This window comes from Ovis canadensis, chromosome 13 (genome assembly GCF_042477335.2).
Source record: "Ovis canadensis isolate MfBH-ARS-UI-01 breed Bighorn chromosome 13, ARS-UI_OviCan_v2, whole genome shotgun sequence".
Classification (NCBI taxonomy): Eukaryota; Metazoa; Chordata; class Mammalia; order Artiodactyla; family Bovidae; genus Ovis; species Ovis canadensis.
Window position 1 is genome coordinate 68519758 of NC_091257.1, and position 25016 is coordinate 68544773.

At 44.0% G+C, this 25016-nt stretch overlaps 1 pseudogene; it reads left to right on the top strand.

Moving 5' to 3' along the window:
- The window catches only part of LOC138417259 (signal-regulatory protein beta-1-like), an 84213-nt pseudogene extending 78102 nt beyond the window's left edge, over positions 1-6111 (top strand).
- The last annotated feature ends 18905 nt before the right edge of the window (positions 6112-25016 follow it).

Consider the following 25016-nt stretch of genomic DNA (forward strand, 5'->3'; position numbering starts at 1 on the left):
GGGTCAGGAAGATCCCTTGAAAAAGGGAATGGAGATTATCATAATAAATGAACTAAATTAGAAAGAGAGAGATAAATACCTTATAACTTATATGTGGAATCTAAAAGATGACATGGGGAATTCCCTGGTGGTCCGGTGGCAAGGACTCTTGAATTTTCACTGTAGACAGCCCAGGTTTGACCCCTGTTGGGGAACTAGTATCCAAAAAGCCATGCCAGAAAAAGAAAATGACACAAATGAGAACCTACCTGTGAAACAGCAACTGACTTGCTGATGTAGAAAACAGACTTGTGGTTGCCAGGGGGGAGAGCATAGGGGATTATAAGATATTATGTATGGTATGGATAAACAACAAGGTCCTTCTATATAGCATGGAGAGCTGTATTCAGCATCCTGTGATACACCAAAATGGAAAAGAATATATTTAAAAAAACAATATATATATGTGTATAACTGAGTCATTTTCTGTACAGCAGAAATCAACACAACATTGTAAATCAACAGTTGTTGTTTAGTTACTAAGTCACGTCTGACTCCTTTGCAACCCCATGTACTGTAGCCTGCCAGGCTCCTATGTCCATCGGGTTTCCCAGATAAGAATACTGAAGTGAATTGCCATTTCCTTCTCCAGGGTATTTCCCCCAACCAGGGATCAATCCTGCATCTTCTGCTTGGCCAGCGGATTCTTTACCACTGATGCATCAAGGAAGCTAACCCTAACCCACATCTGTTTTTAAAAGTTATAAATCAAGTAAACAAACAAGAATAGTGTTCCCCAAAGTGATCCAGGTCCTAATACTCATCTATGACTATTTTATGTGGCAAAAGAGAGTTTGTAAAAGTGAATTAAGTTAAGACTCTTGCTATGGGGAGAATATCCTAGATTATCAGTGTGAGCCTAATATAATCTGGTAAGAAGGAGACAGGAAATACAAAGTTAGAGAAGGACAAATGACAATGGAAGCGCTTCTCGAGTCATAAGAAGATGGAAACCATGAAGAAAGGAGTGTAGACAATCTCAAGAATTTGGAGAGGCAATGATCACAGCCTCCAGGAATGTAACCCAGCTGACTCCTTGATTTTAGTCCAGTAATACCATTTTTGGTCCTTTGACATCCAGAATTATCATTTTAAGACACTAAATTTTTGTCAGTTTATTACAGTAGCCTAAGGTAACTAACTTAACATGACTATGTCATTGGAGGGCTTCCCTGGTGGCTCGGCTGGTAAAGAATCTGCATGCAATGTGGGAGGCTTGCGTTCAATCCCTGTGTTGGGAAGATCCCTGGAGAAAGGAACAGCTACCCACTCCAGTATTATGGCCTGGAGAATTCCATGAACTATTCCATGGGGTTGCAGAGAGTCAGACATGACTGAGCAACTTTCACTCACTCGTTCATGTCATTGGGATAAAATCCCAGGGACTTCAAACAATGTTTTACTTTCTTCTTGAACTAAATGTGCATTTTGTATTGGGAGCTCTGCTCATCACTGTCACTTATGTAACCAGGTTGTTGAAGTCAACCCCAGCATGAGAATGTGGATCTCTGGGGAAGAAAGAAGTTGTTTCATAAAATTTTTCTCATTAAATAAATAGCCTACAAAATACATCCATCACTTCTCACAACTCAGTGGTCTAAAAAAGACATGTGGTTCCAGTTAATGCAAAGGTCAGAAGTGTGACATGAGGCCACAAGAAGAGCCAGAAATATTTGGTGTAGCACGACTGAGCGACTTCCCTTTCACTTTTCACTTTCATGCATTGGAGAAGGAAATGGCAACCCACTCCAGCCTTCTTGCCTGGAGAATCCCAGGGACGGGGGAGCCTGGTGGGCTGCTGTCTTTGGGGTCACACAGAGTCGGACACGACTGAAGCAACTTAGCAGCAGCAGCAGACACATCCAAAGAGGGCTCAAGTACTCAATCCCATTCTCTGCCACATCATTTGACCCCTCTGTGCCTCAGTTACTCTCTTGTGTTAGTGCCTCACATTACAGGCTCATGGTATAGGTCACATGCAATGTACATGCAACGAGCTGAGTTCAAGGCTGGCTCATGGTGCACTAAGTCAATAAAACCTGTTGTTGATACATACTGAAGAAAACACATAGGATCACATAAGGATGGACAAATAACTACTTTGTGTTTTCTTCCAGGAGCAGCAGGTTAAGGAAGAGCTGCAGGAGATTCAGCCTGAGAGGTCAGTGTCAGTTGCAGCAGGAGAGACGGCCACTCTGCACTGTATTGTGACCTCCCTGAGCCCTGTGGGGCCCATCTTGTGGTTCAGAGGAACTGCGCCAGGTCAGGAGTTAATCTACAGTCCAAAAGAAGCCCCTCTCCCCAGAGTAACAAATGTTGCAGATGCCACAAAGAGAAACAACAGGGACTTTTCCATCCGTATCAGGAACATCACCCCAGCAGACACTGGTGTCTACCACTGTGTGAAGTTCCGGAAAAGAGAACAGGGCGACGTGGAGTTTAAGTCTGGACCAGGCACTCATCTCACTGTGAGTGGTGAGTACGGCCTTTGTCCCCTGGACTATGATAATATGTCAATAGGAACGCCCTCCACTCTTTTGGGGAAAAAAGAAAACTCAGGTGCAACAGTGGGTGCTTATTCATGATCTGGACATAGTATAATTTCACTCTCTTCTACAGATCAGGGAAGTTGAAGCCTGTTGGGGTCGTGCTATTTGCTCAAGGCCCTGTGGCTAGTAAAGGTCGGGAAAGGCAGGAGGCCAGTCTGCCTGGCTCTACAGCCCATAGTCCTCTCCATCTTGTCCAGGCTTTGGTTCCAGGGATGAGGGAACTGAGAGTCTGAGTGACTCGCCCTGCCACAGGCCAGGTATCACCTCCCACTTCCAGAGAGTGCTCCCCTCAGTGTCGCAGAGTCTTCTCCTCATTCAGCAGTTACTGAGCACCTACTGTGTGCCAGACCCTGCTCTGGATGCTGTGGAATAAGCAGTGAACAAAACAGACGGGGGCTCTTCTCCCATGAAGCTTGTGTCCTCTTCCCTCCTAAAGAGGAGAAATCCATCCAAGGCAGGGAGGGGAAAGTGTGTTTCCTTATTTTCTCTTCAGAATGCTACACTGAGAAGAAATTCCGATGGCACCAGCTCAGTGTTTACTCTGATGGCCCTGCTTGGAGGAGAGGCCTAGAGGTTGGGTGTTTCCTGGGAATCTGTTGAGAAAACCCTCCTGTGATTCGGGGACTGACACACAGTCACTGAAGGCTCCCAGCAGAGCTGGGTCATCTCAGAATGTCCCTCCCCAGGGAATAGGTTCCCCTTGTGGGTGACTTAGGAGGAGCCCCAGTGAGGTAGCAAAGGTGCTCACTTAGAGTGTTCTGACAAAGATCCTGGATCCTCTTTCTAACTCCTGAATCCTGGACTGTCAGTAGAGGAAGTACCTTTAGATTCTACCATCCTCCCAAGCCCACATGTATCGATGGGGGCCTGAGGCAAAGAGGTGACAGGGGCCCAGACCACAACCACATGGTCAGCGAGGGGAATCCATCAAGAGCCCAGTACGATTCAAGGTCAGTCTCCTTCCTGTGCCAGCACTGGAACTCGTTTCATGGAAGAATCAGGCACAGAGAAGCTGCAGAATAAAAGCTCCTTGAATTAATCATGGAACAGGCATTGTTTCCCAAAGGTGTGGAAAGCCCCTCACATTCAGACCCTGAGCCTGAGGTGACTGGAAAACTCTCCCTACTTCCAGCCACGTGATCTCAAATCCCTCATTCCGTATCAGCACCTAGAGCTGGCCTATGCTTCAACAGTCACTTAATACTCAGCATATGGAGACAGCATCATTTACTGTACTGCTGATGGACACTAAGTTGTTCCTAACCTTGGGCTACTGAAACAGTGCTGAAGAGATAACTTTTCATGCGTCCCTCTCCTCAGAGGAGGAACACCCACTGGAAGTGGCACTGCTAGATCAGAGAGCATGTGGATTTTAATTTGTGTGATGATATTGCCTAATTTCCCTCCTAGTCATGGTAGCAGATGAATCTCCCCAAACCTCCAGACATCAGCAGGGCAGGTGGCTTTATCCTGATTTTGAAGGTATTACTAAATTTCCCAGATGGTGGGTCTCCTGCTAAGTCTGAATACAGCTAGTAAGTGGCTCCCCCACCTCTCAGATCTGCTGGCTTCCAGGACTGCGCATCCTGTTCCCCAGGCCGCCTGCCCAGATAATCCCCTAGATGAGAAAGGAGGGAGGGGAGGGGAGCAGCAGCCGGTCAGGTGCTGAATCTTCTTCATGGTGTTTACTTCTTATAAGCAGTGTCTGGGGGAGGGGCTCATCTGTTTTCCCTTTACAGATGAGGACACTGAGGCTCAGAGAGGGGACCTGGCTGGTGGGCAGGTAGGGGAGCCAGGGTTGAAGCCCAAGCACCTTGACTCACAGCTCTGCTATCTGCACCCCCTGCTGTACCTGTCAAAGTGTGGAGGAAACTCTCCTGTTAACTCTTGTATTTTTCTCTTCTTCAGCAATAAGCATTTTTGAAAAGTCTCTTGTGGGAAGCACAGCTAGCTTTACAAACCAGATTAGATAAACGCTGCAGTGTCTCATGATGTGCTGAAATATTCCTAAAAGTCAGGGCTCAGCACACGTAGCAGCATCAGGAATCTTTTATTCTGCTCATTGTTGTGATGTTGCCCCTTCACCAGGCTCCTGTGGAGCAGGTCCGGAAGGTGAGTGTGGACAGAGTCCAGAGGGGCCACTGCAAACCCAGCAGCACCAGACACGCCCATTCCTGGCTCTGCAGACTGAGGATGAGGAGGGGGAGGTGTTCCCTAGAGGGTAATGAGGACCCCGCGTGAGCAAGAGTTCCTAGTCTAGACTCAGGTGTCAGGAGCCCATGTCTTTCCTTGTTGCTACAGGGCCCCCAGCTCTTGGCCCTTAGAGGTCTCTCCTCCCTGTAGTCGCTGGAAGTCAGGAATCTGAGGGAAAAGGGGAGGGTGGTGGTCAGTGTGGAGGCTCCTGAAGGTGGGCACTTGCTCTGCTGATGGATATGAAACTTCGGAGGTGGCAGGAAATACTCCTGGGACAGAGTGGAGTGGTGCTGAGGAAACAGTCCCTTCATTCCTCTCAGCCTCAGTTTTATCATCTATAAAATGGTCATCCTCATGGTCTCCTTTTAGGAGAGTTGGAAGGATTTGAGATGCTCTGTCTAAATCAGCACAGCATAGGGAATTCCCCGATTGAGGTCTTATTTCAAGGCTGAGACCCAGTTCCCTATGCTGGGCATCCTCTCCTTCACCTGTAGAAAGGATAATCACACAACCTTTGCAGGGTGTCCTGAGGGCAGAATGACCTGGTGAAAGGACAGCTCCTCAGGGAGCTCGTCTCAGTTTCCTCGTCTGCGAAATGGTGGTGATCATACTACCTTTCAGGGGTCCACGATGACTGGAAACGGTCTAGGAAGTCCTGAATGGTGTGGGTTAGAGTTGGTCATGACTGGAGCAACTAAGCACCCACGTACACACGCAGATGTTATGATAACAATCATAGGTGCTATTGATTAAGCACCTATTATATGCAGGCTCTGTGGTTTACAAACATCCTCACTTATCTTACCAGGGGGAGCTATTGTCCACGTTGTATGGAATCAGACACTGAAGCTCAAAGATAGAAAACAAAGCCGTTAAAATCAATCAGTCCTGCTGTTATGATCTCTGAACATTCCTTGACGAGTGTCCTTGGTCAGCTGCTTCCTCCCTGAGCCTTGTCCCGCCAGTGGAGCCGCTCTCAGCCCTCCCGCTCAGTACTGATGCAAGGGTTAAATAGCTGAGGGTCCTAGAGAAATCAGCCCATCTTTATGCTCTGAAGAAACTTTCAATAAGTTTCACAGCATCTTCTCCCTTTGGAGGCATCCAGGATGCTGTTGTTTTTATGACTCAACATATTCAAGTAACGTCTCCTCACTGCGTCCTCAAATGTTTGATGAAATTTAGGAAGAAAGTTAAATGCTTAAAAATGAAAATATCTGTAACATTTGCTGTCTGCGAACTTTTACAGGAGATGTTGGGTGATAATGAGCAATTTGGAGACACCCTCCAGCACCCTACACAGGGAGAAATCACCCTCACTTTTATTGGCTGATTTGTGTACTTTTTTAGGACACAGGAGATACTTCTGCCTGCTTCTGAGGCCTGTGTCTATGTTTCTTCTGATTTAAGAACCATTAGGAAATTAACCACCTTTGGCTGCTCAGCACTCAGTGATCTTTGTTTTCAACCCAAAACTAACCCAAAAGAAAAACCCATATTCAGAAAAACATCTCATTGCCCTCTTACTTTGAAACTCTGGAATCAGCACATTATTCCTACTGGAATATTAATGGAAAGAATGGAAATTATGGAGTAAATTCACAGACACCTGAAGGGACAGCTCTGAATACAAAGTTTGGGTTCAAGATAGACCTGTGTTTAGTTTTGTAAACTATCTTGTGTTATATGCACAGAAGAAATGCCTGATTTAAACCTCACTGCAGTCCCAGAAAGGGAAATGCCTGCTGTCCCCTTTCGCTTCAGTCGTGTCCAACTCTGTGTAACCCCAGAGACGGCAGCCCTCCAGGGTCCCCCGTCCCTGGGATTCTCCAGGGAAGAACACGGGAGTGGGTTGCCATTTCTTTCTCCAATGTATGAAAGTGAAAAGTGAAAGTGAAAGTCACTCAGTCGTGTCTGACTCCTAGTGACACCATGGACTGCTGTCCACCAGGCTCCTCCATCCATGGGATTTTCCAGGCAAGAGTGCTGGAGTGGGGTGCCATTGCCTTCTCCAAATAATCCCCTAATATCATTTAGAGTGCAGTATACGTTCAAATTTTCTAAGTATATCTTTTATCATTGTTTTTTGTTCACCAAAAATGCCTTTTAATTCATCTATAAATGCATGGTCAAATTTTCCTGTGACACCATCTGGCCCTTGAGGATCTTTATTTCTTTTTTTAATTTGAAAATGTATCAGAATTGTTAAGGGCTATTTAAAGTATTCATTTCATATTATGTGAACTGTGATAGCTTTTGCTTTTTGAAGTATTTGGTCCATGTTGTCTATGCTGTCAAGTTTCTCCTTATAGCTGTTCATCAGTTCAGTTCAGTTCAGTCACTCAGTCGTGTCCGACTCTTTGCGACCCCATGAATTGCAGCACACCAGGCCTCCCTGTCCATCATCAACTCCCGGAGTTCACTCAGACTCACATCCATTGAGTCAGTGATGCCATCCAGCCATCTCATCCTCGGTCGTCCCCTTCTCCTCCTGCCCCTAATCCCTCCCAGCATCAGAGTCTTTTCCAATGAGTCAACTCTTCGCATGAGGTGGCCAAAGTACTGGAGTTTCAGCTTTAGCATCATTCCTTCCAAAGAAATCCCAGGGCTGATCTCCTTCAGAACGGACTGGTTGGATCTCCCTGCAGTCCAAGGGACTCTCAAGAGTCTTCTCCAACACCACAGTTCAAAAGCATCAATTCTTCGGCACTCAGCCTTCTTCACAGTCCAACTCTCACATCCATACATGACCACTGGAAAAACCATAGCCTTGACTAGATGGATCTATTTTGGCAAAGTAATGTCTCTGCTTTTAAATAGGCTATCTAGGTTGGTCATAACTTTCCTTCCAAGGAGTAAGCGTCTTTCATCTGCAGTGATTTTGGAGCCCAAAAAAATAAAGTCTGGCACTGTTTCCACTGTTTCCCCATCTATTTCCCATGAAGTGATGGGACCAGATGCCATGATCTTCATTTTCTGAATGTTGAGCTTTAAGCCAACTTTTTCACTCTCCACTTTCACTTTCATCAAGAGGCTTTTTAGTTCCTCTTCACTTTCTGCCATAAGGGTGTTGTCATCTGCATATCTGAGGTTATTGATATTTCTCCCAGCAATCTTCATAGTATTCCCTTATTATACTTTTGATATCTGCAGAGTTTGTAGTGATGTCCTCTGTTTCATTTCTGATAGTAGAAATGTGTCATTCTTCCTTTTTCTTTCTCTGTTATACTGGAAGTTTTTCAACTTTATTGGTCTTTAAAAAGAAACTTTCAGTTATTTTCTTTATTGTTTCTCTGTTTTCAATTTCACTGATTTTTCGTCTTTATGATTTCCTTCCCTCTGCTTGCTCTGGGTTTACTTTGGTCCTTCTTTTCTTGTTTCTTGAGTAAGGAACTAAGATTATTGGTTTAGACATTTTTTTCTGGTGCCATACCAGGGTCTCCTCTTTTGCTGGGGAGTTAGGAGAGTGGGCCTGGGTGCCTGACCGCTAGGTTACTTCTCCAGTACCTGGGTCTCTAAGTCTGTCTCCTCTTCCACCTCAGAGTTCTCCTATGCTTTTCCCTTGTGTTATTTCTAGGGTTCAAGTTGTACTGATCTGGGTGAGCAGGAGAGAAGAATCCACTCCATCTTGCCTGGAGCACCTTGGAAATACTTCCGTCTCCTGCTGGGGCTCAGGCCAGGGCTGGCATTTCTCGGTCCTGCAGTGTGCCTAACCCAGCGTGCCTGCTGGGTCTCAAGTCTGGAAATGTTTCCAGGGACATCCAGGTTGTGAGGCTTGAGCCAAGTGTAAGATGCCCGTGTGATCCTGCTGCTGCTCAAGTTGGTCTCCTATGAGCATGCACATCTTATTGCTCGTTTCCTTGAAATTGGGGTGTTTTTAGAATTGGTGTGTTTCCAGCCTGATGGACCTCTCGTCTCTCAGTACATAATAATCCAATAAGTTAATGGAGTTTTGGGTGGGTTGGTTGGTTGGTTTTTATAGAGGGAGAAAGGTTCTGAGTCCTCTAATTTCTTGGTTCTATTTTGTCTTTCAGGAACCTAAATACCTCCCCCTACTTTTTTCTTTTTCCCTTCACCACTCAATTGCCAAATTACACTTTTTACTCCTTTTCGTCTCTTCTCCCCAGATGTTGTATATTTTAACTTATTCCTGTCCTTTTCTTTTTTTATTGACTTCCCTGGTGGCTCAGATGGTAAAGCATCTGCCTACAATGCAGGAGACCCAGGTTCGATCCCTGGGTTGTGACGATCCTCTGGAGAAGGAAATGGTAACCCACTCCAGTACTCTTGCCTGGGAAATCTCCAGTACTCTTGTCTGGAAAATGGACTGAGGAGCGTGGTAGGCTACAGTCCATGGGGTCGCAAAGAGTCGGACACAACTGGGCGACTTCACTTTCTTTCTTTCTTGCCCATTTATTCACATCTCTCCTTGAATTAAGTTCCGATAGTCACTGTAAGTAACTACCATGTTTAGTGATTTAATGTGTGTGTGTTAAGTCACTTCAGTTGTGCTGATTCTTTGCAACCCTATGGAGTGTGGCCCACCAGGCTCCTCTGTCCATGGGATTCTCCAGGCAAGAATACTAGAGTGGATTGCCATGCCCTCCTCCAGGGGATCTTCCTGACCAAGGAGATCTTTTACATCTCCTGCATTGACAGGCAGGTTCTTTACCATAGTGCCGCCTGGGAAGCCCTCATACAGTTGCAGCACGCAGAAATCTACAACAGGCCAGCTATTGTAGACTAGAGTTCTCCTACAGAGAACTCCTTCTGAAGTCCCTTCTGAAGGCTGTAGGGGAGAGTCCATTTCCCTGCCATTTTCAGCTCCCAGAGGTGCCCACAGTCCTTGGCAAACGGCCCCACATCACTCTGACCTCTGCTTCTGACATCACATCTCCTTTTCCAATTGTCCTGCCTCCGTCTTTTACTTATAAGAATCTTGGTGATCACATGGGCTCTACTTGGAAAACCCAAGATAATGTGCCATCTCAAGGTTCTTGACTTGATCGCTACGGATCATCCCTTGTGACATATGTAGTAATATATGCACACATTCTGGAGATTCTGTGTCGACCCTTTTCAATCAAGCATAAATTGAATCCCCTTCCTATGATCTGTGCACTGCTCTGTAGGACACTTTTCCAGTATTTTCAAATTTAGGCAAATTTAATATCACTTGTGGTATGTTGAAGTAACTCTGGGTTCCTCTTCTATCTGTCTTGTCTCTTTCTCCTGAAGTTTTCCAGGTGGCTGGCTGAGGATGGGATTGCAACCTAGTGAGATATTGTGCCCTAGGATCTGTTGAATTTTCCCTTGTCTCACAGTTATTTTTACTTCTGGCATTTTCTGTATAAGAAAGAGGACACTTGCAGTCTGGTAGACAGTGAGTAAGAATGAATGAATGACCTTTTTACTCTGATTTCTGCCTTGAGCTGAGCCCAGAACAGGACGCAGTCAACGGCTCAGGGTGGGGATGGGCCTACATAGCCTCAGGTAGAGTAAGTGAAGACCACTGAGAATGGCTCCTGTGTGATCCCTCTAATCATTCCTCTTGTCCCCTGATTGCCAGGCCCAGAGATTCTCCTGGCAGTTCTCCTCCTCAGCCCCAAGCTGCTGCTGCTGGTCAGTGTGTCTGTCATCTTTGTCCACAGGAAGCATTGAGCCTGACTGTAAGTTGGGGTGGGAGGGATGGCAGGACAAGATCTGTCCTTGAAGACACAAGGTCATCAAGGGGGCCACCTGCAGGCCACACAGGGTCAGAGCCCACATGGAGTTAAGAGGTGACACACCTCTCTCAATACCCTCGGGAGTATCCTGTTTCCCTCTAAGAGATTCCCAACTCCCAGGGGGTGTGTGAAGTCCTGGAGGATGTGAGTTGGACTTGGGGTTTTCATAGTCTTAGCAGTTCTCTGGAGGAAGTAGCGAGAAGGTGCTATATGAGGGGAAGCTGAGTGGAGCACATTTCTAGATCCCTTGAACTCTACGGCATTTATTTGGAGGCAAAAGGAATCCATGTTTTAGGGTAAAGTTGAGAAGTCCTTGATCAGCTGTTCTGAGGGGTGTCTTGCTCTGATTCTGTGTGTGATGGAGTGGAAGGGCTGGAGAGGGGGTAGCAGGACTTGGGGAAGAGGGGAGGAGTCCAAGGGGGCAGAGTCTTTTATCTCAGAGGCTACCCATCCTCCTAGGACAGGCATCCAGGAGGAGAACACCTGGGCATGTGGGAAGCATGCAGGGAAGATTTTTTGATTGATGAGCAGATAATTAAGGATCAACATGTTTTCTACCTCCCTCCTTCCTCCCTACTAGGTGCCACCGCAGCCTCTACTGCTTCCTTCCCTCCTTGAGGGCCCCAGCCTAAGAGAATGACCCAGCTGGTATGTTCCATATGCCTCCCCTCCATGGAGACCTGCATACCTGCTCCTGAGCTCCTTCCCACAGTCCTTGGTGTCCCTTGAGCTGGGTCTTCATACGTGATCTTGAGCAGGGATCATGGGAAGTAGCTCTGGGCACTGACTCAGGACATCTCCCAGAAATGTGAGAACTAGATCTACGCAGACAGGTTATCTCTCATCCATCACCTCTGACTTGCATGACTACACATTAATGGACCCTGTACTGAGGAGTTACTCTGTTCTGGATTCCTGCTTTCACCTAACTCCTGATCCTCAGAGGTTCTCTATTTCCTCTTCAGTACAAATATTCCTCATCTTTGTTTAAGAGAAATTACTCTCTTTGTCCATTGTCTAAATGGCCTATTTGTCAATTCTGGAAAGTAGTGTCCCCTCTTCTCTCTGCGATGGGAAGAGGAGTTTTTCTATTACTGTGCATCCTTCTCAACCCTGTTGCTCATAAAATATACCATGTCCAGAAACCTGGAGTCATATCTTTCTTTTATAGACAATATTCAAAATGGTTATGTCCAGTGGTGAGATGGTAAATCTTTAATAATTGACTTTTAAAAGAAAAAAAAAAGCTTGATTGATAGTACAATTTTTTGGTGTAAATACTCCCAATGTGGTTAATTTCAAGTTAGCAAAATCAATAATTAGCTTGCAAAATTCCTCAAAATGTAAATATCAGCTTTCATCAGTCCAAGCCTCCTCTAGCACACCACAGAGCTCTTTCCAGTGGGTAAGAATCTGCCCATTCTTATGCCCATCTCTACTCTGTGATCCCAGACATCATTATCTCTTCCTGCACCATTGCTATGGTCTCTAACTGGTTTTCCCGTTTCAGGCACAGTGATTCTCTGGAAATGTCGGTCAAATCTGGTTGCTCCTCTGCTCCCTTCCCTCACATACCTGCATGGTTCATTCTATCTTCCTACAAGCCTCTGCTCAAATGCCACTTTATCAAAGGCACCTTTCATACACCACCCCGTACAAAATATCAATTCCATTTCACCCTGGCGTTCCATGCCTCTTCACCTGATTGGTTTTTTCCTGAGAACTTTTTACCATCTGATGTAGGAAGTGCTAACTGTGCATCATAGAGAAGAACCATAAAAATGACTATGTACGCTGAATCCTGGACAATGATCTCAGTAATCAATGGGAAAAATAATGATTATTCTATGATCTTTAAAATTTACTTTCAAAACCTTAAAAACTACCTTACTCTCATCTTTAAATATATGGAGACATTTTTTAAAAGTAAATCCAATAATATATAGTTTGACAAATTAGAAACACTGAGCGTTAATAAAACTTATTTCTTTATAAAAACTTATCCAAAGTGTTTCAACAGTGCTTGACGTCTCCTTTTTGTATAATTTACAATGATTCAAGTCAATGTATGGCAAAACCAATACAATATGTAAAGTAAAATTAATTAATTAAATTTTTTAAAAAGAGTATCTTTTTTATGACGTGATGAATTACCAAGCTCCTTGCTATGTTTGGATCAGTTTCAGACATGATATGCCTTGTACTCTCAGTGTTGTGAAATCTTTACGAGACTTTCTTTAATTTGCTGCTCTCACTCCCTCTGGGATCTTTTCACTCTTGGTCCCTCACCACCAGCTTCCTCATTTATGTGGTCAGCGGGCCTTCGCTAAGCTCTTCTCGCTGCACATCTGAAATTTTTCTAACAGTATAAAGTTACTACTCCCATGATCAGCTATTTCTTCTGTAATCCATTAATTTTCAGTTTGAACATTAGTTTCAGTATCATTTGTCATCTCTTCATTGCACTTTTCATTTTTGCTGCCAATTCCTTTCTACGATTTTTTTTTTGTAAATGTCATGTAGATTTATCATCAGATGAGGGGAGACAACAAAAGTACATATTTTAATGTTTCTGCCTAAACTAACAGAGTAAACTAACAGAGTAACAGTGGCCAGTAACTTGAAGAAAGGACATGATGGATATAGATCACAATGAGCATCTATTAGCACATAGTGATTTGTGGTCTGCAGGACAGTTAGCAGCAAAGCTGTACTTTATGCAATTGCTCACAGCAAATTTCTTGTGGTAAATGACATCTGAACTGTCATGTATGGATCTGAGAGTTGGGCTGTGAACAAGGCTGAGTGCCGAAGAACTGATGCTTTTGAACTGTGGTGTTGGAGAAGACTCTTGAGAGTCCCTTGAACTGCAAGGAGATCCAACCAGTCCATCCTAAGGGAGATCAACCCTGGGATTTCTTTGGAAGGAATGATGCTAAAGCTGAAGCTCCAGTACTTTGGCCACCTCATGAGAAGAGCTGACACATTGGAAAAGACTCTGATGCTGGGAGGGATTGGGGGCAGGAGGAGAAGGGGACGACAGAGGATGAGATGGCTGGATGGCATCACTGACTCGATGGACGTGAGTCTGAGTGAACTCCGGGAGATGGTGATGGACAGGAAGGCCTGGCGTGCTGCAGTTCATGGGGTCGCAAAGAGTCGGACATGACTGAGCAACTGAACTGAACTGAACTGAACTGAACTGTGTGTTGGGGGATTGGTGCTATTCAACTAAACTGAAATTCAGGCACCATGCAAATGTAATGTTTCTTCCTCAAACAGAAAGTCAGTTCTAATGAGAAGTGACTTTGAATCCTCAGTTGCCAAAACAGTGACTGCAACATACTAGGCTGTTAATATTTAATTTAATAAATGATTGAATTAGTTTTTACTAGATAATGATTTCAAAATAAAAATTACCTAAGTCAGTCACCTGGATCTTGTATTTTAAAGTCCTTTCATCAAAGGCTAATCTCTCTTCTTGTGTTCAGAAATCCTATAATCAATTCAATATTCTTCAGAAAGCAAGGAATTTAAAAACCAAAAGAATACAGAAAAAGCAAAATTGTCATTGATTGGAGTTTGTCAAAGGGGCTCAGAACCAATGAAAAGAGGTACTAATGGTCAACAATGGAACAATTTGAGCAACAAATATATAAAGCATTGGAGATACATATGTATGTGTGTGTATGTATATATATGCATATTCTGAATGTTTTTATCCCCTCAAACCTCACATTTTAGAATACTATTGTCCAAGGTGATCCTGTTACAAACTGGCACATTTGGAATGTGATTACTTTATGAGGGCTCTCCATTCATGCATGGAATTAGTACCCTTGATTGCAGCCATGAAATTATAAGATGCTTACTCCTTGGAAGGAAAGTTATGACCAACTTGGATAGCATATTCAAAAGCAACAAAGGTCCATCTAGTCAAGGCTATGGTTTTTCCAGTAGTCATGTATGGATGTGAGAGTTGGACTGTGAAGAAAGCTGTGCGCCGAAGAATTGATGCTTTTGAACTGTGGTGTTGGAGAAGACTCTTGAGAGTCCCTTGGACTGCAAGGAGATCCAACCAGTCCATCCTAAGGGAGATCAACCCTGGGATTTCTTTGGAGGGAATGATGCTAAAGCTGAAACTCCAGTACTCTGGCCACCTAATGCAAAGAGCTGACTCATTGGAAAAGACTCTGATGCTGGGAGGGATTTGGGGCAGGAAGAGAAGGGGATGACAGAGGATGAGATGGCTGGATGTCATCACCGACTTGATGGATGTGAGTTTGAGTGACCTCCGGGAGTTGGTGATGGACAGGGAGGCCTGACGTGCTGCGATTCATGGGGTCACAAAGAGTCGGACACGACTGAGTGAGTGAACTGAAATGCCGGGGTCCAGCCCTGGTGGATCCAGGGAATTCGACGCAAGGACGGCATTGGCAAGGAGAAACTTATTTATTTATTAATATAGAAATATAAGATTAGATTAGGAAGAAATGGTATAGTAGGAAATTTAGGCAGAGAAAAGGAGGCTGAATAACTTGGTTTACATAGAAAGCCACTAAAGTTCCAGACAAGGAACTTGCACCATCTACGTTAGGCCACCGGCGTCCGTTTGAATATCGGAGAGTGCCCCGCCTTGGGCTCTCTCTCTTACGGATCTTAGAAGCCAGGACAAGTAAGTAGACGTGGTGAGCCTCCCCGCTTCAGATGGGAATTCAGCCGAAAAAGGGAAGAAAAGAACGACATGGGGAAGCCCAGCATCAGTGCAAGACTCCAAAGACTCCACTTTCAAAATCAGCTTATATACCCCAAGTTGTACATAAAGAAATAATGGAATATGCAGAGTTATGCAGGGGCAGCAGTCCTGACCCTCATTGAGACAAGGCTTTCTTTTTGCATACCCTCCCATTATCTTCCGGCCAAGAGGCCTGATAACGTTTTTATGGCTCTCTTCCTGGATAACTGTCTATCAAACAGAAAAGTCCTTTTCCCTAGAAGTGTTTTTTCTTTACTCTGCATCACCCTCAAAGTACTAAATAAAGTTTCATTCCTGTAGAACAAAGGTGTAGTGGGTTATAACAAAGAAAGTACTTAACTCAAAGATCTAATATTGCTAATACCAGGTCTACTACCTGTTTTTCTATATACCAACTATATCTAAAAATAAAGGATATGAAAATTTGGCAGCAAGTATTGGCTCAACAAATGAAACCTTTAATCAGTCTTATTCTAATGATTTTGACTTCTCGGAAGCCCCTACATTCCTAGGATGTTTTAAGCTTCCTACGCCTCCGCAGTCAGGAGGCCTCAAACAATCACATGCGCAGCTGTACCAGTCCTGCAGGCAGGCTAGAAAGCCATCAGAGGGGTTTTTGGATTGAAACAGTCGTATTATGCCCAGGAGATTTATTATCTAAAAGCTCTAAATTAATTTTTTTTTCTTTTCCAGAAAAAGGGGGGGGGGACAGCCCCCTGTTAATATCAGAAGAGTAGGTGGAAAGCATAACACAGTAAAGCAGACTGGTCTTGGGGGGTGGATGCTCAGGAAATTCCAGGGGGAACCCCTGAAGCCTGATCACGTCCTTGCTTTTTGCCAGGCTTCCTTCCTCATGACCTTGTCACGGTGGGATTCCTCACGTTGGCTCCCAGCACTGAAAAAGACATCCAGTATCTTAGCATCTTCTGCCATGTGAAGATACAATGAGAAATCTGACATCCAGGAAGACCCTCACCCAATCATGCTGCCACCCTGATCGTGTACTTCGAGTCCCCATAACTATGAGCAATAAATTTCCGCTGTGAGCTGTTCAGTCTGAGATGTTTCGTTCTGTGCGTGTGTGCTCGGTCAGGTCTGACTCTTTTTGACCCCATGGTTTATAGCCCAGAAGGCTCCTCTGTCCATTGAATTTTACAGGCAAGAATACTGGAGTAGCTGGCCATTTCCCACTCCAGGGGATCTTCCTGAACCAGGGATCGAACCTGAGTCCTTTGCATCTCCTGCATTGGTAGGTGGATTCTTTACCACTGAATCACCTGGGAAGCCTTGTGACATTTTGTAATAACAGCTCAAATAGACTAAGACAGATTATAGCCCAAATTATAAAAGAAATATATATGAGCCTATGTTGGTATAAATAAATAATTTAATATATTAATAAATGGAGGAAATTTTATTAATGAATTTTAATTGTAAATTTAATTACAATGTTGTGATGTGTTTTGTCACCCATCAACATGAATCGGCCACAGGTATACATGTGTCCCCCTCATCCTGAACCCCACCACCACCTCCCTCTCCAAAAGTTTTCTGTGCAGGAAAGTCCCAAGAAATTTATGCACAAATAGATACTTTGGTCTAAATAAGGGAAAATCAAGTTCACCACTCCAAAAGTATGGGCTACACTTGTTAACTCCCTTTCAAAGAGGACAGAAAGAAAAGAGGAAAAAGGTAACTTCAAGGTAGGGAATCTAACAAAAATAAGTTAGCCAAGTCATCAAGAGTTTATCACCAATCAAAAATCAATATCAATAGGCATAAATCATATAGATTTGATTAAAAAAAATGGCACTTTTCCTCTGGGATCTTCTTCCCTAAAGCCCTTAACCCTAGTTTAATTATGAGCAATGCATGGGACAAATTGTACTAATACTAGAGAAATTTCTGATAATACATCTGAATAATATTCATTCAAAAACAAGGAAAGTCAGAGGTGTCACAATTGAGAATAACCTAAGGAGACATGACAAGTAAATGTGTACAGTATCCAGCGTGGGATGTTGGAAAGGACAAGGACTTATGGAAAACTTAAGGAAGTCAGGTATAGGCTGAATGTTTGTGTCCGTTCAAAGTTCACATATTCAGATATGATCCCTGAGGTGATGGTGCTCAGCAGTGTGTCTTTGGGAAAGAATTAGATCATGAAGGTAGAGCCCTTTCCCAGAATGTCACATTGTTGGAATCATGAAGCATGTAGGTTTTTGCTTTCAATTATTAATAGCATTTAAGATTCCTCCACATTATGTCAAGGCTTGAGAGCTCATTTTATTTTAGTTCTGAATAATATTTATCTGGGTTTATCAATTTCTTTATCAATTCACCTACTGAAGGTCATCAGGGTTGTTTTCAAGTTTTTGCAAGTATAAATAAAGCTGCTATGAACTTCAGGGAGAGTCTTTTCCAGGTCTCTTCCTAGTTGGTACCCCAAATATTCCTTGGGTTGTAGATGGCATTCCCCTGTGTCTTCACACTGAAACCGTGTACAAGCCCCTGTGTCCTTGCCTCTTGAAGTAAAATGTTGACTCGAGAGTTAATGACCGGGAAATGTGAAGATGTAGAAACAAAGAATAGTTGTTGAGCTGGGGCACTGGTAAAAATGTAGACTAAGATTCTGCCACATAACAGAGTCACTGAACTCCCAGTTCCCTGAAAGACATAGATAAAGGCCTGATACACATTCCAAGTTGTTTTTACAGGAAGCAGACCCCCATCCAGATGAAAACTGTTGGCCACAAGAACATAGACCCTCGACTGATTGAAATCAGAAGGTTGATGCTGCTTGAAACATCACCATGATGCTAACCAGTCTAAGAAATGTCCATGAGCTGATCACGCTCTGCTCCATGAACACTATAAAACTCCTCCCTAACCTCTCCAGGGTGGGTCACATGGTCTTCAGAGCATTAGCCCATTGTGGATCCTTATGCCTGGCAAAGCGATAAAATCTACTCTCTTCTAATTCACCCAAAACTCTGTCTCTGTGTTTCTATTTGGTGCCAGTGAACAGAGGCCAAGTTTTGGCAACAACACCATCTTCTTTCTGTGAATGACCACTAAGATAAGTTGTGTCTGAACTCCTGATTCACATAAACTATGAAATAATGGACTTGTGTCTTTTAAGCCACTATATTTGTGGTAATATGTTATTCAGCAATAGAAAACAAATGCAATAAATTTGAGAAATCTGTCTAGAAAAAGTCCTCCATAGTTTTGTAGAACTCATCTCAAATACATTCTGTGTGTATCTTCCATGAACTCAGTGACAATGATGGTTGTGGGATACCTAAGAACACATAGCAAGAGTATTAAATACTGAAGAATAAGATCTGCTGGGTAAGGTAGAGCACTGATTACTATGAAACATTGTGATAGTTCAGATTGTTTCACATGATAATTCTCATCCATTTGGAAAGATATCAATTTCATTGAGAAAGCAAGTCTTAACATTCATTTTCATGAAAGTGAACTTTCAGAAAATGGGAGATGGCTCTTTCTCCAGGTAACTCTTATAACATTGTATGCTGGTTATCAACACATTCTTAGATTGGGGCCTTGTCTCCGATCCCAGAACATAAAGAAAAGTCTAACATAAATTCTATTTGACACTTCTTGTTTAATTAAAATGTATTTGTCCTCATTGTAAGTGTGTTAAATTGTGTCTGCTATGCTCTGGGCCATCCTCATATCCTGATGCAGAAGGAAGATGCCAGCCTCCTTCCTGTGCATTGCCCCCCTCCTATTGACTCATGTGGCAACCACATTTATAAGTTGGTGCCAGTACATGTGGCTAAAAGGATGTGTAATGAGATCTCACCCTGATCTTAGGAGAACATCAGAATATCTTGGGCCAAGACAAGGAACCTGAGCAATGAAGTGGCATTCCCTACAGGAACTTCAGGTGAAGAGTTCTGGGTTAATTAACCTGAGAGTTGTGACGGTCAAGGCTGGAGATGCTCTAACCAGGACTACAACGTGTCTTCTTTGTCCCCAGGAAGTCCTTTCTAGTGGCTCAATTGCAACTGGGCAAGAAAGATAACTAATCTATGGTTTCAATAGAAGACATTTCCCACAAGTATTCCAAGTAGAAAACACAATAAGGATCAAAACAGGTTGATCCCATCTTCATCAGTGATGTGTCACAGGAACTGTGGAACCCTAGCTGTGTGAAGCGGGGCTTCCCTAGTCGCTCAGATGGTAAAGAATCTGCCTGCAATGCAGGAGACCCAGGTTCAGTCCCTGGGTTGGAAAGATCCACTGGAGAAGGGATAGGCTACCCACTCCAGTATTCTTGCCTGGAGAATTCCACAGACTGTATAGTCCATAGGGTCGCAAAGAGTCAGACACAACTGAGCAACTTTCACTTTCGCTTTCTGTTGTGTGAAGTTAATGACAGGACATCCTGACATGCCGTGTATCTGGTTCAGGCACTTATGTGTCCATGAATGGTGCTAATAATCTGATAATTCTATGCCCTTGCTTGGCAAAAGTAAAATTTTTAAAAATCTGCAATATGCTGTAGATCATTGTCACATACTAGGTTCTGTTCCCCTTCATTCACAAACAACCCTGTAGACTGACATCCTGCTGATGGCCCTTCTGGTTATTCACACTAGGGTCCTTTGTCCAATATTGAATCAAGCCCTTCTGTGGTGGCCAAATATGGTATATCCCAAATGTAAGGCATTGGACATTCCAAAGTAAAAATATTTGACATAGGAGCAAAGCAACTTCCAAAAAGTTGGGAACTGAGACCTGGAAGGCTGATTAGTCATTCTGAACTTTTGGAGCAAATCTGGGCTCCAAAATGTATGTTGTGTCTCTTATGACCTATTTCTTGACCTTGAATATCAGAAACAGATACTTGTAGCTGCCTTCTATCTTCTGGACTCAGGATGAAATCTCAGCATGGGTGAAACTTGCCCCCAGATTCCCAATATCAACTGAGCCAAAACAAGGGAATCCTTAAGCAAGCAGAATCTCTTCCCATCTTCACAATTCTATGCAACAATTTCCAACTGGAATATGAATGGGGCCTGTGGCAGGTACCTGAGGCATCACCACCGTTTAGTCAGGGACTTCATTCATTTACCACATAGGAAGTCAGTGAATGAGTGTGTCCTCCTACTAAGGCCAGGAGTAGCTCTGGGGAATTGTGAGACTGGAAGGAGAGGTCTCGAGTGTCACCCACTTACAGGTCATGTTTAGAAAAGCTCTCCAGGAGGGGTTGATTCACTCTCCTATCCCCTGACCTTTCCTTGGTCTGCCCTGAGAATTCTCCTCCAAGGTCTGCCCTTCTCTTATTCTCTGGGAATGTGTGTTTCCTCCCCCCTGCCATCCTCTGAATTAATATTGTGAAATACATTTAGATGACTGTGTTCTTCTTGAACACAAAACCAGCAGAAGGAAGAAAATGAGAAGATTAGGGCAGATTAGAGCAAAGATTAAAACAATGCAAAATCAAAACAAGGCATTAAGAGAGGAAAGGAGGGAAAGATATGATATACAGAAAACAATGAACAAAATGGCAATAGTAAGCACTTCTCCAATAGTAATTATTTTAAATGTAAATGAATTCAACTCCTCAATAAATAGACATAGATTGACTAAATAAGAAAAAGCAACTAGGACCCAAGCACATTCTATCTATAAGAGACTCATTTTAGATCTGAAAAAACATATTTAAACTGAGACTGAAAGAAAGGAAAATCATGTTCATTAAAATGGTAACCAAATAGCAGGGGTCACTATACTAAGAGTAGATAAAATAGAATTTAAGTAAAAACCTGATACTAGAAACCAAAAGGATTACATAGTGATCAAAAGGTCACTATGTATCAATTCAACCGGGAAAATATAACTGATATTTATACATCAAATGTCAGAGTTCTAAGTATAAGAAGCAAACGTTGAAATGACGGAAGGGAGAACTGGACTGAAATAAAATACTGAAAAGGAGACTTTCTCAGGAATCCAGGCTGGAAAAAGGTGGATGAAGCCTCTTGCCAGCCCCTCTGGGCAGCCTGGCAGGAAGGTCATATGTGAAAACACCTGCTATTTGCCTTGGGTGTAGACAGTCGTAAGCTAAGGACTCAGGGTAAAAAGGGATGAAGGTGAAGAAAGGGAGGATACCTTGGACTGGTGATAAAACTCTCAAGTACCCACCCCCAAATTCCATTTCTCCACCCCCTGCTGCTGCTGCTGCTGCTGCTGCTGCTGCTGCTGCTAAGTCGCTTCAGTCGTGTCTGACTCTGTGCGACCCCAGAGATGGCAGCCCACCAGGCTCCCCGTCCCTGGGATTCTCCAGGCAAGAACACTGGAGTGGGTTGCCATTTCCTTCTCCAATGCATGAAAGTGAAAAGTGAAAGTGAAGTCACTCAGTCGTGTCCGACTCTTAGCGACCCCATGAACTGCAGCCTACCAGGCTCCTCTGTCCATGGGATTTTCCAGGCAAGAGTGCTGGAGTAGGGTGCCATTGCCTTCTCTGCTCCACCCCCTACATCCTCCTAAAGAAGAAGGAGTCAAACTCCTGTCCCCAACTCCATGTACTCTTCAGGTTGAATGTTCTCTGAATTAATAATTAGACTGGAGGAAACAGTAGACATTATGCCCAGCTATGCACCAAAGTCCCTTCCAGGAAGGCTTCAATCAACACTGGCTCAGCAGGAAGTTATTCAACGTCAACTTTAAAGACAGGCCGGAATTCTTTCCTGACTGGCTTAGCTGGGAAACAGGTGGATGTGGGTTCAAGATTCTCATTCTCCCTACTATTAATTTTGATCATTCTTTATCCTCCACTCCCCCTCCCCACCCTGACTCTTCACAGACTCTTGTTCTTTCTCCCTCTTTCCTCTCCATCTTAATCTTTTCTCCCCTCCTTATCTCACCCTGTGTAGCTTCAGAGGTCTTTTTCCACAAGAGGGAGCTGCCAGCAAGCAGTTCAGCCCAAAGGGAGGGGGTTTTTTTGTGCTCCAACATTGCTAAATGAGTTAGCTCGGCAAAAGAACAACTGAGCGGAAGGGCAGAAATGTGGAGAGAGAAGAGGTGGAAAAAATTTCAGGTCAAGTTTAGCATTAGCCAGTTCTGGGCCAAGCAAGAATGAACCAGAGTCGGGAAAAGCTCTGTATGAGCAATGGGAACTTCTGTGACTGCAATCTGTATTACAGCCCAAGTAACCACCTGCATAAAAGGTAGAAGGGATACTGGGCTGGAAAACCACACATATTTACCACAAGGGCACTGACCCTGCATTCATTCTCTCTCTGGAAGAACTGGCCTTTTCTGCCTGCTCCAAGAATAGTCAGAAAGAACGAATGACCCCACTACCTTTCAACTTCTGTGTGCCTTCTTTTTTATCCAGCAGAAAATAAGAAAAATGTTCACCCAGTAGGATTCCAGATTGGTGTGAAAAACTCCAAACTGGTCCTTTCTGATCAGAATCAAGTTATAATATTTCTTTCTTCTTCACTCTGAATATTTCTTCTTTGTCTTGTTTTTCTTCTTTGCCTGCACGAGTGTATCTGTCCAGCTGCTGCAAGGTTAGCCCCATGAGAGCATCACTTTGATTCTGCCACCTCCCTGTGCAGCTGATTGAGGGCACTGTGGTCTGCAGTGGGGAAGGGAAACTTCCTTTTCTGGCATCAGGCCCTCTTCTGCTTGGACTTACTGCGCCTTTGCAGTAACACCTCCTCAGGTTAACCCTAAGCCCCTTCTTCAGCTCCCACCCCTTACACACTCCCACCTCTATGCCTCTGGTCATGTTCGCTGACCCCTGTACAGCACTTTCTGTGTACCAGCTGTCCCCATGTATGTTGTCTGATGTATGAGATGGGACAGGCAGCAGGGGGATCAGAGAGACCAGGTCTTAAGGGTCTCAAACGACAGAGCTGGGGTTAGAGGCAGGGTTGTCTGTTTACACATTCAATGTGCTTTCCATACTTTTTTTTCTTCCATTCTCCATAAGAATACGAATCTTAAAGTTATAGAAGTCTTATTTCAATCTCCATTTCAGTTCTCCATATTTAATATCCTGAACTCTCTTGTCTGTACACATTCAGTTCTCACAGTTGGCACCGAGACTTCAGGTCTCCCGAGAGTTTCCGACTGGGAATTTGATGCATTTAAGCCTCTCCTCTCTGTTGAGACCCTCACAACTGGCAAGCAGACACTGCCTCTTACGTTTGGAGGTGGCCAGTCTTTGGAGTGGAATGGGTCGGTGTCACCTCTCATGGCTGCCCTGAGCCATCTGTGACACCAGAAAAAGAACTGTACTCCTGAGCTTAGTTTCCTCAACTGTGCAATAACAATGTTATGTCCACCTCAGGGGGATCAGCTGGGGACCCCTTCCCTTGACCCCTGCTTGGCATCCAGACAGTGGGGCCCACAGTGGGTGCTCTTAGATGACTTTATATAGTTTCCATGCTGCCCAGTCCAAAACTGAAGTGAAAGTAGGAAAATACTGAAGGTCATTGATTATAATGGTGACAACTATGGAGAAATAGAGACAGCTGTGATGCAACAGTCAAAATTCCTGAGCTGGAATGTGAGTTCTGTTTGCTGTGAGGCCTTTGGGTGAGTCATCCCTCTCTTCTGTCAACTTTAGAAATATGATTTAAAAGGTTTCTCAGATGGTTGTAGTGGATATATAATGGTGATAGCTATAACTTGTAGAGTGAGTACTGTATTTTAGGTGGGTTACTTTACTGAATTTCCTAAATAACTCTGAGAATTAAGGATCATTCCCACTTTACAGATGAGGAGACTAAGGCTTAGAGAGTTGAGTTATCCAGGCTCATGCCATGGAGGGTCTGAAAGTGCAAACTTTGGCTGAGTGTGACCCCAAAGCCTGTGCTCCTACCCCTTCTCTGTACTGCCTGCCTTCATCTGACCTGTCCTCGAGCAGTAATACACCCTTCCCTGTCCCGGGACTGAAGACAGAGCTGATCTTAGTCAGCGAGCACAGATCCTAGGTCCTTAATTCCTGGCTAAGAACCCTGACTCTACTGACCAGCTGTGGAGCTTGAACAAGGTACTTAGGCTCTGGACTCAGGATCCTCATCTGTGAAATGAGAATAGGAGCAGCTCCCTCCTAGGGTTCAATGAGGACTCGATGGCTTAGGTTTCATAGTCAGTAAGCAGGGTCGTGAGGTGTGGGTGGGAGTCAGTCCTCCTTATAAACTTCCATGGACCCTGTAACTTCCTTGTCTTCCTTCTGAAATCAGCTTCATAATTAAGCTCACTTCGGAAGGTAATCTTCAAACTGTGTGGAAGAGGAGGCGATGTGCCTTGTCGATGGAGATGCTGACGATTTGTTCGCGTTGGATTTGGGCTCCTCTGCATCATCTCATAGGTGGTGTCTCCCCTATAGACAGGAGCAGCTACTCTTAAGCCTTGCAAGGCCCCCTTCAGCGATCTGAGCTAGGTGCAAACATCCAACTGACCTTCATATCCCATAGACACCTCACAGACCACATTACTGTGACCAGGATTAAAAAAGACCAGGGCTGTTAAAGATCAGCATCCACTCTACTAGAAATGCCTACAGTGTAACCAGCAGTGTGCTTGTTCTGGAGGCTGATGGTATGTGCTCCCTTGTCCTTTGCCATGTCAAGCACAGGTCCAGATTGCTTTCCCAAGAAACTATTAGCCTAGATTTTCTTAGAATGGTTAGTGCAGAGTTAGGCTGTAATGTCTCTGGACCTCAGTTTCCTCATCTGAAAAATGGGACATCCCTCACTT